This window comes from Zingiber officinale, chromosome 5B (assembly GCF_018446385.1).
Source record: "Zingiber officinale cultivar Zhangliang chromosome 5B, Zo_v1.1, whole genome shotgun sequence".
In the NCBI taxonomy this organism is placed as follows: Eukaryota; Viridiplantae; Streptophyta; class Magnoliopsida; order Zingiberales; family Zingiberaceae; genus Zingiber; species Zingiber officinale.
The window spans coordinates 7377521-7394662 of NC_055995.1; the positions used below are offsets into that span (position 1 = coordinate 7377521).

Below are 17142 nucleotides of genomic sequence, written 5' to 3' on the forward strand. Positions count from 1 at the left end.
TAAAAGGAGGGTTTTAACCCATTAATTTTATTATCTTGTCAACCTAACTTTTTGACAAATAAAATTAATAGTTGGTATCCTTTGGCCACACAAATAATAGCAGTGCCTCCGATGGGGAGGATACTATTAGATGTGCCTAAGTGTATACCATTACTTGACACTAAGTCCATTAATAAGATTGTGCCCCTTCCGATGGGGAAGATCACACGCTCTTAATTAATTTCCTATAGTCATCCTAAATGGAAGTTTGTTCTAGTGATCCACAAATAAGCTCATCCGATATGGAGGAAGGCACTCAGAGCCAATGCGCAAGCTTGTTTGCATCACTTACAAACCATTAATGGAGACCGTGGAATTTATTTAAAATTCCTCTCCCACATAGTTATTTATAAATGAGGAATTTTAACTATGCTAGTCTACTGGACATGTATACTAACACACAGCACAATATAAAAGCAATAAATGAAAAACTATTTTTCAACTATTATGACTTTTATCTATTGTTGTCCTCCATGTGTTGTCATCCCAAGCTGTTGCCATATTTGGCCACCGCCACCGGGTCTAGCTGTCGCATCCATCTTGCTCCTTGTTCCGCTGCGCCTCTGGTCCTCAAAAGGTTCCACGCCTTGCAAGATTCGATCCTCGACATAAATAGAATTTTACATTTTTCGATCCTATATTCCTCGAAGGAATGTACATGTAAACTAGATCGAACATAAAATAAAAATTTACATCCATCGATCCTATATTCCATAAAAGGAATGTACATGTAACTAGATCAAAAATAAAATCCTAATTAAAAACTAAATATAACTCCTGCTGTATTTTATAATACAATCATGCACACACATATAATTGCCCTTGACATGTCCAAGGGTCCAATCACACACATAAAGAAAACTATAAGCCATAATAGTTGGATCCTGCATCCACAAAGTTAGCACATCCTACTATTAACCTTCCTAAATTATGTATGACATGTGCATAATTAAACTAATACCAAATACACAGAGGTAAAACCCTAGCTCTGATACCAATTGTTGGTTTCTACTCGGAAAACCTATAGGTTCCACTGTACAAAAATTTTATACAAAGGTCTGAACATTTTTCCTAGCTACCATGTGTTCTTTTAAATTAAATTTCGGATCGCCTGCGGAACTTAACACGTTTGATCCAAAACTTAATTTATTTGTTCTTTTAGGTTTAGACTTGGATCTCATGCGGAACTTATCACGTTCGATCCAAATCACCCAAGTTATTAATTCCATTAAATATTAATTTCCATAATTGGTTCCCAGTACTGACATGGCGAGGCACATGACCTTCTTGGATATGGGAGCAACCACCACCGACTAGACAAAACCTTTTAAGGAAAGATAATATTTAATTTCCTAAAATAACTTTAGGTTAACCGAAAGGAACAATCAATTCACAAGGAAAAGTAAAAACAAAAGAACACAACATCAAAAAACATATTCGAAATACTAGAATCGTAAGCCTCTTGTATTTGGTATTTATTTCCAAAAATAACTAGTATGATGCGGAAAGGAAAAATTACTAGTTATACCTTTTAGAAAGACCTCTTGATCTTCTACCGTATTCCTCTTCTAACCTCGGACGTTGTGTGGGCAACGATCTTCCGAGATGAGAAATCACCAACACACCTTCTTCTCCTCCTTGCCAGGTTCGGCCAAAACAAGAGCTTCACCAAGGATGAAGAAAACCACCAACCAAGCTCCAAGGGATGCAAGCTTTCTCTCCTTCTTCTTCTTCTTCTTCTCCAAGTAGTATCCGGCCACCACAAGAGCTCCAAGGGAGATGAAGAATTCGGCCACCATAAAGAGGAAGAGAGAAAGAGAGGATGGCCGGCCACAACACCAAGGAAAAGAGGGAGAGAACAATAGAAGTTGTAACCCATGAAGGCACCCCTACCCCTTCTTTTATATTCCTTGGCTTTGGCAAATAAGGAAATTTATTTATAATAAAATTTCCTTAACTTTCCTTGACAACAATTAATTAAGAAAAATTAAATAAAATTTCTTAATCAATTAATCATGTCCGGCCACCTCAAATAGACAAATTAGGAGAGTTTCAATCAACAATAAAAACTTCCTTATTTGTCTTTGGAAATTTTAAAAGATAAAATTTCCCTTTAAAATCCCTTCATGGTTGATAAAAAGAAATTTCTATAATTTTAATTTTCAACATGTGAATAATTTTCAAAGAGAAAAAAATAAAATATCTTTCCAATCTACAAATAAGGAAAGAGATATAATCTCTTTCTTTTAATCTTTTGTAGATCCTTTAAAGAGAGATATTTTAATTTTAATTCTCTGTAATAAATTATATCTTCCACATAATAAAAATTAAAATTAAAAATCTTTTTAATTTTATTATGGCCGGCCCCCTTCTAGCTTGGGTTCAAGCTAGGGCCGGCCACCCATAAACCAAGCTTAGGCCGGCCCTAGCTTGATTCCCAAGCTAGCTTGGCCGCCCCCCTTTAGGTGGGTATAGAAGGTGGGTATAGGTGGGTATAGTACTCTATAAATAAGAGGCTACGATAGGGACCGAGAGGAGGAATTGATTTTGGTCTCCCGATAAAATTAAGCATCCCGTGTTCGCCCCGAACACACAACTTAATTTTATCAATAATAATTCATTCCACTAGAGAACTATTATTGAACTACCGCACCAATCCCAAATTACATTTTTGGACTCCTTCTTATTATGAGTGTGTTAGTCTCCCTGTGTTTAAGATGTCGAATGTCCACTAATTAAGTGAGTTACTGACAACTCATTTAATTAATATCTTAATCTAGGAATAGTACCACTCAACCTTATTGTCATGTCGGACTAAGTCCACCTGCAGGGTTTAACATGACAATCTTTATGAGCTCATCTTGGGGACATTATCAACCTAAATTACTAGGACACAGTTTCCTTCTATAATCAACAACACACACTATAAGTGATATCATTTCCCAACTTATCGGGCTTATTGATTCATCGAACTAAATCTCACCCTTTGATATATTAAAGAAATAAATATCAAATATATGTGCTTGTTATTATATTAGGATTAAGAGCACACACTTCCATAATAACTGAGGTCTTTGTTATTTTATAAAGTCAGTATAAAAGAAAACGACCTCTGATGGTCCTACTCAATACACTCTTAGCGTACTAGTGTAATTATATAGTTAAGATAAACTAATTCCTAATTATACTACGACCTTCCAATGGCTTGTTCCTTTCCATTTTGGTCGTGAGCTACTGTTTATAATTTATAAGGTACTGATAACATCATCTTCTGTATGTGACACCACATACTATCTTATCTACAATATAAATTAATTGAACAACTGCAAACAAATGTAGATAATTTGACCAAATGTGATTCTTTATTCAAAATAAATGTTTACAAAAGCTTAGGCTTTTAGTATACACTCTAACACAACGACCTTCCAGGTCGGGTCCCAGACTCTCGCCTTAGTGCGAGTTATAAGTGAGTCTGCTCTCACGACTAATGACTTTCTCGGTCGGTATCTCCTACTCTCGCCTCAATGTGAAGCCGCGAGGTATACTTTCATGCTCAACAGATCTGCAGCCATACTTTTATCACCAATATGAGATGCAAACAGGCGAGTCCGTATGAACCACAACTTCCCACCCCTTATGGTAAGAAAAAGGTGTGGTAAGTAAATTGCCCTTTCTAAATTATATTTTCTAGCAAATTCTCTTGGGAACATGCGCATATGGAACGTGATAATAGGAAAGACAAGGAGATACAGACCCACAACTTAATAGGTAGATAAGGCAGAGAACAAGGTTTATTTAATAAGAGTTGGGCAATATTTGTCAAGGGTTCACGCTATTACAAGAACAAGACGCCTGATTCCTCTTCGCTAGATGAGCCTGCACTTTAGCCAGTTCTTCCTTGATACATTAGATATTGCTTTGCAGATGGGTGATGATTTCATCTTTGATCCGGTTTTCCTCTTGCAGGAGGGTTACAGTATCCTCATGCTTTAATTTCAGATAGGCAATAAAATGAGTTAGACTCCTCATGTCTGAATGAGCCTTATGCTTGAGAACTACCTCGGCTCGAGTTTTGGATTTAGCCGCCAGCCAAATTTCTTCCATTTCCTGACGGAGAGAGGATTGAAGGTCCCTACTCTACATCATGTCAAGCAGAGCCTTATCTCTGTGAGTTAGCAACTGGGTCAAATGAGCGAGTTGATGGCGCATAGAAAATACCTCGTCTGATTCCATGAGTACAAAGGGAGCCTGAGGAAAGTGAAGGCAACAATATACGCGGTCCCTCTTTTAAAGGAGGGCAATGTGAAGAGTTAACTTCAGAACAAGCTAGATACCAAACCTGTGCTAAGGAATCCCACTTAACTAATGTAAAAAGAATTTTTAGATATTTAAAAGGAACACCAAATGTAGGAATTTGATATCCTAGAACACCTAATTTTGAATTAATAGGCTACTCAGACTCTTATTATGCATGTTGTAAACAAGATCATAAAAGTATAAGTGGTGGATGTCAATTACTTGGATCATCACTTGTTAACTGGTTTAGTAGAAAATAACACTGTATTACTTTATCTACTACTGAAGTCGAGTACATAGAAATGGATGAATGTATAGTACAACTGTTATGGATAATACACACATTAAAAGACTTTAACTTAGAATATAAAAAATGTAAAAATCTATATTGATAATATCAGTTCAATCAACTTAATCAGAAATCCAGTACATCATTCAAGAACCAAATATATTGAAATAAAATATCACTTTATTAGATATCACGTCGCCAAAAGAGACATTAAACTCAACTATGCCGAGTCTAAGTCAAATTTGGCTAACATCTTCACCAAACCATTACTAGAATCTGAATTCAGTAATTTACGAAGACGACTAGGAATGTGCATGATAGACTAGGACTTTTAATATCAAACAAATTTTCAAATGATTTGCAAATTCTAGGAAAAGTATTTACTTATGCTTTCTAAAAATTTTCATTTCTCTACTGTTGTAAAATTATTTTAGCCTTAGTTTAGATCAAATTCAAAGAAAGTATAATCCTATAGATCTAGGAAATGAGCATCCCATAAACACACTAGGTCTACCTTAGTTGTGTATTCAAAAATATAGAATGACGTAAGATGCGTAGGCCGCTTACCTGGACTTCAGATGCTGATATTTGTGTATCAACATAAGTATGGGCGTAAAGTACTAAAATACAGTGATCAAGTTAAGCAATCATTCTCAGTAAACAACAAGTTGGATCAAATCTTGCTTAACTTGACCAACCAAGTGAATACTGTTATCCTCTACATAGTTAGTTAGTAACAACGGTTAGATATGTACTAAAGATATTGATAACTAAATGATTATTTTTTAAATAAAGATATCAAATTAAGGGGGATGATTTATTCAGACAATTTAAAAAATGATTTCATTTTTTTTCACTTTAAACATCTTTCTAACTTTGAAAATTTTCCTTGTTTTTTTAGTTAGTACTTTAAAAATTAGTCATAAAAAGTTATTTCTTTAAAAGTACTTTGAATTTTTCTTAGAAAATTTTTCTTTGCAATTACTTGGCAAATAATTTCCTAGAAAAGTATTAAAGCATTGAAAATTACTTTTATAATCTCCCTTAGAAAAGTTTTTTTTAAATCACTTTGAAATTGTTACTTTGGAAATTATTTTGAAAATATTTTTAAAAATTTTTAAATTTGACAATCTTTTTTAGAAAAATATTCTTCAAACTTATTTTGAAAATTTTGACAAATTTAATTAGAAATCTTTGAAAAATCGGATCTTTTTGAAATCATGTACAAATTTTTTCTGAAATCTTTTTTTTTGAAGGTCTAAATGGTTTCAAGGAAATATTTCTTTTAAAGTCTTACTTAGAAAATAGTTTTTGCAAAAGCTTTACTTCAAAAATGCTCCTTAGAAGATTTTTTAAAAAGAAATTACATAGAAAATGTAGTTTTTGAAAATATTTTTAAGCCTCTCCCTAAAGACTGAGATATACAACATATGTGCTTACAGTTATATTGTTTGCATTTATGTCTGTCTTTTATATTTCTGGGATATAAAATTGTTGCCAATTTTGTCAGTACTTTTCCACTATTATGTTGTCTTCTATCTTAATATTTTTTTATGAATGTCAAAGGGGGAGGGTGATGGTTAATATAGAAAAATAAGCAAACTAACTAAGTAAAACCCATCAGTCGTTTGTATTTAACATATTATTTTTAGTATCGTTATTTTCTAACTTTAACCCAGGTCGTCATTACATCAAAAAGGGAGAGATTGTTGATGTAATTTGTACTAATGGTCTAACTCATATTTGGATGAATGATAAGGGGTCTAAAGTTATAGTGTTTTATTGTCTAACCTTTCTACCAAGTGTGCAGGAGTTGACTGGTCTGAAGGAACTGACATCAGGCTGAAATTCAACTAGGTATGCTGGACCCGATAGCTGATGGGAAGTCCAGATAGGTCCATGGGGCCCGATATCTGGCGAAAAGTCCAATTGGGTCCGCGGGACCTGACAACCGACTAAAGTCTAGTTGGGTCTATAGACATGACAACTGGAGGGAGGACTTGGTGGGTCAGAGGTAAGTCAAATGATTGCAAGTGGTAAGTGAAGGTAAGCAACTGGAGGAGAGATCCATTGAAGATGTGTTCCCCATTGAGGGAACTGTAGGCGTCAGTCCAGCTTAGGTCTATTTGGGAAGCCTAAGCTAAAACCTTGACTAGATCCTGATCTTAGAGAAACATGATCTAATTACTACTCATATTTTATTATATTGTGCTAACTCTATTTTGCAGGGTAAATGTTTTTTTATTGCCTAGACTAACCTTTTCTTATAAGGAGGAAACTGCTGAAGAAAAGGAGTTCGAGCGCCTGGAAGGGATATGGGCTCCTGAACTCTGAGTGCCTGGAATAGTCACACCTAGGCGGGTGCCGCGGGCACCCAGGCGCCCAAAGTTAGAATAAGCGCCCAGACCCGAAAAAATATCCACAAGCTGATGTATAGCGCGTTGATTGGCCGAGCCATGTGGTCCAGGCGCCCAGAGGGGTTCCAAGCTTCCGGAATGGACCTATTTAAAAGCCTTCGGCTAGGAGCTTCAGAACAATAACTACAATAATTTTATGGCTCTGAAAAAGCTCTGACGACACCACAAACAAGCGAACTTCTATACGTGATTCCAACTTATCAATGTCTCCCATCAGCACATGTGCTGGACTACCCAAAATCCAAATATGCTTCAGACTAGGCTTACACTCATTCCATAATTTTGTGGGAGTAGAGGGTACTGACTTAGAAGGTACCAAGTTTAGAATGCACACTGCCATTTCCAGAGCATATCCCCAAAACGAATTTGGTAATTCTGAATAACTCATCATTGATCTAACCATTTCCATAAAAGTCATATTCCTTCATTCTACCATGTCATTCTGTTGGGGTGTACCAGGTGCAGACAGTTAGGATTGAATCCTGACCTCTAATAAGTAACTCCTAAACTCTCCTAAGAGGTACTCACCACCACGATCAGACCGTAGTGTCTTGATACTTTTACCATGGCGTTTCTCCACATCAGCCTTGTACTCTTTGAACTTATCAAAGCACTCAGACTTGCGGCGCATCAAGTAAATGTGCCCGTATCTCAAATAGTCATCTATAAAAGAGACAAAATATTCAAAACTACCTCTTGCCTGGAAAGTCATAGGTCCACACAAATCAGAATGAACCAATTCTAACACATCTTTGGCTCTATACCCCTTGGTCTTAAAAGGTCTCTTGGTCATTTTTCCTTCCAAGCAAGATTTGTAGGTTGGAAAATTTTCCACCACTAATGAACCCAAAGGTCCATCAGCTATTAACCTTTGAATCCTACTTAAGTTAATATGACCTAGCCTTAGATGCCAAAGATATGTTTGATTCATTTCTGAAGGTTGCTTTCTCTTATTAGAATTAGAAGATGTGTTATTAATTTCCATTTGTTATATCATGGGGGTTATTGGATTTAGAGTATACAAATTGCCAACCAATGTACCAGAACAAATAACTTCCCTATTTTTCTTGACAACTACTTTATCATCAAAAGAAACAAAATATCCATCCATAAAGAGTTTAGAAAACTAAAATTAAGTTCTTTCTAAAACTTGGTACATAAAAATAATTTCTCAAAATCAATCTTTTATGCCTATCAAAAGACAAATAAACATCTTCCATTACAACAGCCGTCACTTTTGTAGCATTGCCCATGTGGATGGTAATCTCCCCTTCATGTAGTCGTTGAGTTTTCTGGAACCCCTGCAATGAATTGCAGACATGATCAGTGGCTCTTGTATCTACACACCAGATGTCGGTAGATAACACTACTAAACATGTTTCAACTACTAGAGAATAAGATATACCTCTATTGTTCTCCTTTCTACGAGGAAAGCCCACCTTTCAATCTCCAAACTGCTTGCATGTGAAGCACTTGCCCTTCGGCTTCTTCACACCTTCTTTCGGTCCAGTCCCTAGAGATCGATTCACTTTCTTTGCTGAACCAACTTGTTTCTTTTTCTTCTTTCAACCTTTCGGTTTAGAAGCAGAAACATTTTCAGTAATGTGAATTTGAGAGCTTTGACGAAATAACCCTTCTGCTACTTGAAGTTCTATCAGAAGTTCCGCCAATGAATAAACCCTTTTGTTCATGTTGTAGTTCAAGCGGAACTGCTCAAAACTTTTAGGCAATGTTCGGAGAATGATATCAACCTGGGTTTCCCCATCGATTTCAGCCCCAAGGATTTCTATCTCATTTAAATGAGCTATCATTTTGAGAATATGATCCCTTACGGATGTCCCCTCAGTCATGGTGGTCGTCAACAAGTTTCTCATAGCCAAGCAGTAGGCATGGCCTGATGTTGATGTTGCAATACATTTGACATAAAAGCCAAAATGTAACATCGCGCCATCTCATCTGCCCTGACCCATTTCTTATGACACTCAATCTCCTCTTCACTAGAATCACTATTAGGCAAGCTTGGATAGATCTCATAAATTACGAACTTGTAGCCTTCAGCAGTTAAGACAATGTCCAAGTTTCTCTTCCAATCTATATAATTGGGTCCAGTAAGTTTGTTCTCTTTCAATATAATAGCAACAGGATTGAAGGCCATTTGAAATCCTAAGAATCACAAAACCCCGTGAATTTTATATGTCGCGTTAGTGTAGATGTATACAAATTCAAACATTTGTAAGAGGGGGGTTTACCCATTAATTTTATTATCTTGTCAACCTAACTTTATGACAAATAAAATTAATAGTTGATTTTTCTTTGGTCACACAAATAATAGCAGTGACTCTGATGGGGAGGATACCATTAAATGCGCCTAAGTGTATATCATTACTTGGTACTTAGTCCATTAAATAGGATTGTGCCCCTTCAGATGGAGAAGATCACACAAACCTAAATAATTTCCTATAACCATCCATAAAGTAAGTTTAATCTAGTGATCCACAAATAAACTCATCCGATGTGGAGGAAGGCACTCAGAGCCAATGCGCAAGTTTGAATGCACCACTTACAAACCAGTAATGGAGACCATGAAATTTAAATAATTCCTCTCCCACTTAGTTATTTAAAACGAGGAATTTTAACATGCACACACACACGCAGCACATATAGACAGCATAAAAAGTAATAAATATGAAAAATAATTTTCCAACTATTATGACATCATCCATAGCTATCATCCGTGTGACACCAACCCTAGCTGCCGCCAACGAGTCATGTCATCGTGTCTATCTTACTTCCTTTTTCGCTGCGCCTCTGGCCCTCAAATAACACCATGCCTTGCAAGGATACGATCTGCAACAAAAATAAAATCTTACATTTATCGATCCTATATTCCACAAGGGAATGTACATGTAATCTAGATCGATCAAAATGTAAAATCCTAAAACTAATACAGCTTCTGCTATATTTAATAATTACAATCATGCACACACATAAAATGCCCTCGACATGCCCGAGGGTCCAATCACACACAAACACAATAGGGTCATAATAGTTAAAACTAGGATGTCTGCAACCACAGAGTTAATCTATTTACACATCCTACTATTATCCTGCTTAAATTTATATATGAACTATAAATAATTTAACTGAAAACTAAACACACAAAGGCAAATAACTATCTCTGATGCCAATTGTTGGATACTACTCGAAGTTCCGTTCTGCTTCCCCTGTACAAAAATTTGTACAAGCATGGAACTTTCCTAACAACCTATGTGTTCCTCATGAGTTAAACTTGAATTGAAAATGGAACTTAACATTTTTACTTCAAGTCCAACTTATATGTTCTTCAGTAGTTAAAATCTGGATTGCAAATGATACTTAACATTATTAATCCAAGTTCATCTCATGTTATAGAAGTTGATTAAATATCTATTTCAAGAATTGACTTCCAGGTTAAACATGGCGAGGCACTCGACCTTCTTGGGTATGGGATCATCCACCACTTCCTAGACAAAGCCTTTCAAAGAAATTGGATATTTAAACTTCTTACAATAACCCTAGGTTTAACTACAAAGACCTCAATAGAAGTACAAGATCAAAACACTAAATCAAAACACAAAAACCATAACACGAAATGCTAGCCTCTTGTGTTGGTATTTCAGGATCCATACAAAGAAAAACTAGTTTCACTGCGGAATTAAGAACTAGTTATACCTTTCTTTGTAACTTAAAGACCTCTTGATCTTCTGCTGTATTCCTCTCCTTCTCTTGGACATCATGTGGGCAACGATCTACCAACATGAAATCCACCCAAACAGCTTCTTCTTCTCCAAGAAATCCGACCACCAAGGGAAACCAAAATAGGAAACTTCCTACTCTTCTTCTTCCTCTCCAAGCAACCGGCCACAAGAAGACGCCACTTGATGTGCCGCTGGCCCTAAGGAAGCAAAAAAGAAAAAGAAGAGAAAAAGAGAGAGTGTCGACCACCAGTAGAATAGGAAGAGGAGGAGTCAACCCTTATGGAGCAAGAGAATTAAGAGATGTGTACATCCCAAAAGGCACCCTCTACCTCTCTTTTATAATCCTTGGTCATGGCATAAAAGGAAATTTTAATAACAATTAAAATCTCTCTCTTTTAAATTTCCTATTGTGATAGTTACAAAAGGAAAGTTTTAAAATTAATCACTCTCTTTTAAACATTGTAGATGACTACAAAAAAAAGAAAGATTAAAATTAAAATTTTTCTTTTAAATCATGGTTACAAAAAAGGAAAGTTTTATCAAAATTAAAATCTCTCTTTTAAACACTATAAATAAGGAAAGATTTTAATAAAATTAAAATCTATCTTTTAATCCTTTATAGATAGCTATAAAAGGAAAGATTTTAAAATTTAAAACTCTCTTTTAAAACCATGTGGATGGCTATAAAAGGAAAGATTTTAATAAAAATAAAATCCCCTTTTAATCCTAGTGGTCGGCCCCTAGCTTGGGCACCAAGCCATGCTTTGGCCGGCCACTTCTTGGGCTCCAAGCTAATGCTTGGCTGGCCCCCTTGCTGTTGGAATGTATACTAAAAGTCTAGCTTTTTGTATAAATATTTACTTAGAAATAAGAATCATATTGGTCAAATATCTACATTTATAAGCTAAGTGTAGTTGTTCAATTAATTTATATTATGGATAACATAGTGTGTGGTATCACACACAGAAGATAATGTTATCAATTCCTTATAAATTATAAACAGTAGCTTACGACTGAGATAGAAAGGAACAAACCATTGGAATAGTCGTAGTGTAATTAGGTATTAGTTTATCTTGACTGATAAATTACACTAGTACACTCTGAGTGTATTAAGTAGGACCATTTAAGGTAAGTTTTTTTTATACTGACTTAATAAAAGAACAAGACCTTAGTTATTATGGAAGTGTGTGCTCTTAATCCTAATATAATAACAAGCACATATATTTAGTATTTATTTCTTTGACTTATCAAAGGGTGAGATTTAGCTCGATAAATCAATAGACCCGATAAGTTGAGAAATGATATTACTTATAGTGTGTGTTGTTGATTATAGAAGAAAATTGTGTCCTAGTAATCTAGGTTAATAATGTCCCCAAGAGGAGCTCATAAGGATTGTCATGTTAAACCCTGCAGGTGGACTTAGTCCGACACGATAATAAGGTTGAGTGGTACTACTCTTGGACTAAGACATTAATTAAAATGAGTTGTCAGTAACTTAATCAATTAGTGGACATCCGACATCTTAAACATAGGGAGATTAACACACTCATGATAAGAAGGAGCCCAAAATATAATTTGGGATTGATGCAGTAGTTCAATAATAATTCTTTAGTGGAATGAATTATTATTGATGAAATTAAGTTGGGTGTTCAGGGTGAACACGGGAAGCTTAATTTCATCGGGAGACCAAAACCAATTCCTCCTCTCGGTCCCTATCGTAGCCTCTTATTAATAAAGTATTATACCCACCTATACCTACCTTTATACCCATCCTAAGGTGGTCGGCCAAGCAAGCTTGGAACCCAAGCTTGGGCCGGCCAAGCAAATAGGATGAGCCTAGTTGTGTGGTCTGCCCTAGCTTGAACAAGCTTAGTGTGGCCCACCACATTAAATTAAAAATGATTTTATTTTTTAAAATCTTTCTTATGTGGATACCATGGTTTTAAAAGAGAGTTTAAAATTTAAATCTTTCCTTTTATAGATTTCTACAAAAGATTAAGTGAAAGGTTTGATATCTTTCCTTATTTGTAGTTAAAAGAAAGATTTTAATTTTTGATAAAACTTTCATTTTATGAAACCATCCTCATGATTTTAAAAGAGAGTTTCAAAATTAAAATTTTCCTTTTATAGTTTTTACAAAAGATTAAGAAAAGATTTGATTTATTTGTAGATTGAAAAGGAAGATTTTAATTTTTGATAAAACTTTCCTTTTTTGTAACCATGTTCATGATTTAAAAAGAGAGTTTTAAAATTAAATATTTCCTTTTATAAGTTTCTACAAAAGATTAAGAAAAGATTTGATATCTTTCCTTATTTGTAGATTGAAAGGAAGATTTTAATTGTAGAGAAAACTTTCCTTTTTGGAAATCATCCACATGTTTTAATAGAGAGATTTTAATTTATAAAATTTCCTTTTATAACCAACCATGAAGGGAAAAATTATTAGAAAAATTTTTATTTTAAAATTTTCGGAAACAAATAAGAAAGTTTTAATTTTGTGTTTAAAACTTGCCTTATTTGGAGTATGAATAGGGGTCGACCATAGAAGGGGTTAAAAGGAATTTTTATTAAATTTTCCTTATTAACCAATGACAAGGAAAATAAAGGGAATTTTAATTATAATTAAATTTTCTTATTTGCCATGACCAATGATTATAAAAGAGAGGGTAGGGGTGCCTTCATGGGTGACAACTCTCTTCTATTTTTCCTCTCTCTTTTCTTCCTTGGTAGTGGCCGGCCATATGATCTCTCCATCTCCTCCTTTGCTTCCTCCTTAGTGGCTGAACCTCATCAACCTCTAGGAGCTTATTTTGGTGGCCAAATCTAGCTTGGAGAAGAAGAAGAGAAAGGAGGTTTTGTTTCCTAGTTTTACTTGGAGCTTGGTTGGTGGCCGAGACTTATAATTTCTTGAAGAAGCTTGCTTGGTCGAAACTTGGAAGAAGGAAGAAGAAGGGCTTTGGTGGTTCTTGTCTTGGAAGATCGTCGCCCACACGACGTCCGAGATAAGAAGAGGAATACGATAAAAGATCAAGAGGTTGTTGCATACAAAGAAAGGTATAACTAGTAATTATTTTCCGCATCATACTAGTTTTTTTTTGTATGAATTCCAAACACAAGAGGCTAGAGATTCTAGATATTCTGATTTGTTTCGAAGTTGTGTTTCTTTTATTTTTTGATCTTATGATTCGATTATTCTTTTTGGTTAAACCTAGAGTTATATAAGGAAATTAAATATTGAATTTCGTTAAGAGGCTTTGTCGAATCATTGGTGGATGTTCCCATACCCAAGAAGGCCAAGTGTCTCTCCATGTTTAACCTAGGAGCTGATTTTCGAAATAAATATTTTATTGAATTTGTAACGTAGGTGGATTTGGATCTATAATGTTAAGTATCATTTGCGATCCAAAGTCTAAACCTCTAAGAACAGATAAGTTAAATTTGGAATCAATAATGTTAAGTTCCGTTTGCAATCCCGAATTTAATTTCTAAAGAACATAATAGGTTGTTAGGAAAGGTTCAAGACTTGTATAAAATTTTTGTATAGGGGAACCAGTATGATATTCCTAGGACCAACCAACAATTGGTATCAGAGCTAGAGTTTGCCTCTGTGTGTTTGGTTTTCAGTTTAATTATGCACATGTCATACATAATTTAGGCAAGATAATAATAGGATGTGCTAACTCTGTGGTTGCAAGCTCCAACTATTATGGCTTATAGATATTGTGTGTGATTGGACCCTTGGACATGTCAAGGGCATTTTATTGTGTGTGCATGATTGTATTTAACTAATACAGCAGGAGCTATATTAGCCCTAGGATTTTACATTTATGTTCGATCTAGACTTGATGTATATTCCCTTATGGAATATAGGATCGATATATGTAAAATTTTATTTTTTCTGTCGCGGATCATATCCTTGTGAGGCATGGTGCTATTGGAGGACCAGAGACGCAACGGAAAATGAAGCTCGATGTACCGGACGGCATGAACCCTAGGGCTGGCAGCACGCGAAGGATAGTGATGGAAAAAGCCATAATAGTTAGAAAATTAATTTCCATATTTATTGCTTTTATTTACTGTGATGTGTGTGTGCATGTAATGTATGCTAGCATAGTTAAAATTCCTCACCTTAAATAACTAAGTGGGAGAGAGATTTTTAAATAAATTCCACGGTCTCCATTACTAGTTTGTAAGTGATGTAACAAGCTTGTGTAAAATACTAGAAAAATGACGAATATTAATAAGGGAATTTTCTAGAATTTTTGGATATTTTTCGGGAATTTTTCGGAGCTCGTATGGACGAGTTAGCGGGGACCGGAACGGGGCCCAGAAAAGCCTGTTTGGGCTACCCGATTTAAGTGAGGAATTGTTCCTTTAATAAATTCTTTTATTAAATATTTCTTATTTCTTTATTCTCTCTTATATCGCCGAATCCCTCAGCCCCGATCCGCACCTCATCTCTTCCCCGACGCCGCCGACTACTCCAAGCCCTAACCGCTGCCCTCTCCGCCGCCGAAGCCTTCACCCCTCGGTGCCCTAGCCACCCGGCGCCACCCGACCGCCTGCTTTCTGCCCACCGGCGCTGACGCCGAGCACCGCTCCTCCCCGCTGCGTACGGTGATCCCGACTCCTCTGTGCCGGCACCCGAGCCCTAGAGCCGACGACCACCTTGTGCCCTAGCCGACTCCTTCCCGACGCCACTGCCCTAGGTTTGGGCCACAGCTTTGCATTTCCTTTCCTCTGCCCTTTGCTGTGGAGTTTACAGCCGCCGACCACAAATTTGCATTTCCTCTGCCCTTGATTCATTCAGCACCGTCGGCCACAGTTTTCCTCAGCCTTCTCCACTGCACAGTGCTGACCACGACCTCACCTTGTGCCCTAGTGCTCTTTGCCTTTGATCAAGTCCACGGTGAGGTTTTGTTTGGTTGGAAATTTAGTAGGTGCAAGGATTTTTATTTTTGATCTGGTTTGCTTGTGGTGTGCTTTGGTCCAGCGATTCACCTGGTTGCCAGTAGCAATGAGCTTGGCAGAGGATCATCAGAAGAGGGGCTGTGAGGAAGAGGTAAGGTGTAGTAATTATGTTCATGAGTACTTGGATTTAGGTTTTTGGATTTCTATCTAATGGTTTGTTTAGAGGTAAGGTGTATAAATTTGTTCTGGTATCAGGTTCGTATTTGGGAGAGTTTAAGTTGATTTAGGTTTAGACCTAAATCAAATTTTATAGTGGAACGAATTAGGGTTCCGGTAAATAAGGAATTTTCTTTAGCTATGTGATATATATGTAGCTAAATTAAATGTGGTTATTACAGGACTGGTCGCGAGACGAGCATCTCGATATCGGATTGGACCTTTCTATTTTCGGAGGCGGGTACTTTTGACTTATTGTCTTTGATATGCTTAGTAATTAAATTAACAAGATGCATTAATTGTGTTTCTTACTTGTTTCGGTTAATCACTGCCCAATACATGCTACCTGTTGATTGATTGTTTGTTTACATCTTGTATGGATATATACCTGATTCCACATGCTCATGGGTAGTGATATAACCATATTTTACCATGTCAGGACCTAGGTTTGATACCTTATAGGATCAGATACCTTGATATGATTCATTCAGTTTGGTGCACATTATGATATGTCCAGAGATTGGTTTAGTATATTACCATGTTTAGTGACATGCACCATTCGCATGATTGCATGCTAAGTGATTGATTGCTCCTTTATTGTCGAGCACTTTGCCAGTTTCATCTCTGTTCGGTTGTGGCGTTCGTGGGTAGCGGGACACAGCGTGGTAACACGTCGGTTTGCTCTTCCGGTGCTCCGTTGGTCCACTCATGGGTAGTGTGTGATGTATGCGTTAGAGATCCCTCCCGTCGCGTCTGGGAGTTGAGGCATTCGCTCCCCGTTTATGATTTGGGGTAGGAGTATGTATGTACTCGACAAATCCGTCCACTCGTGGGAGTAGTGATCGAGTGCGGTTGTCACCTACCCACTCGGTCCCATGTTGTTGTGAGTCGGTGGTGGCGTCGAGGTGACCGTGACATTGGCATCATATGCATGATGTTTATTGTTTGTGTTTGTGTTTGTTGCACTTATATGGCACGTTGCTTGGATACCTTGATTGGCGTACATCTGGTCTTATACCTTTCGGATTGTTGTCCTTTTCACAGGTCTGGTTAAATGCATTCTCTCCTGTCTTCTTGGTTTGTAGTTACCTTTATCTTTATCAGGAGATTGTGATTAGTGTTAGGTGTTATTTCTTTACTGTGCATATCAATTGTACTGCTGAGTGTTGGACTCACCCGCCTCCATTGTTGATATTTTCGGGTTGATCTGTGAGAGAGTTCCAGTTCTTGGTCCTGC

At 36.5% G+C, this 17142-nt stretch overlaps 1 long non-coding RNA gene across 1 annotated transcript; it reads left to right on the forward strand.

Annotated features, from left to right (window-relative positions):
- Positions 1-15205: 15205 nt before the first annotated feature.
- LOC121987229 lies at positions 15206-16127 on the forward strand. The gene is made up of 3 exons (XR_006113446.1): positions 15206-15687; positions 15772-15840; positions 16088-16127. It is a non-coding gene; the product is annotated as an uncharacterized LOC121987229 (long non-coding RNA).
- Positions 16128-17142: the final 1015 nt, after the last annotated feature.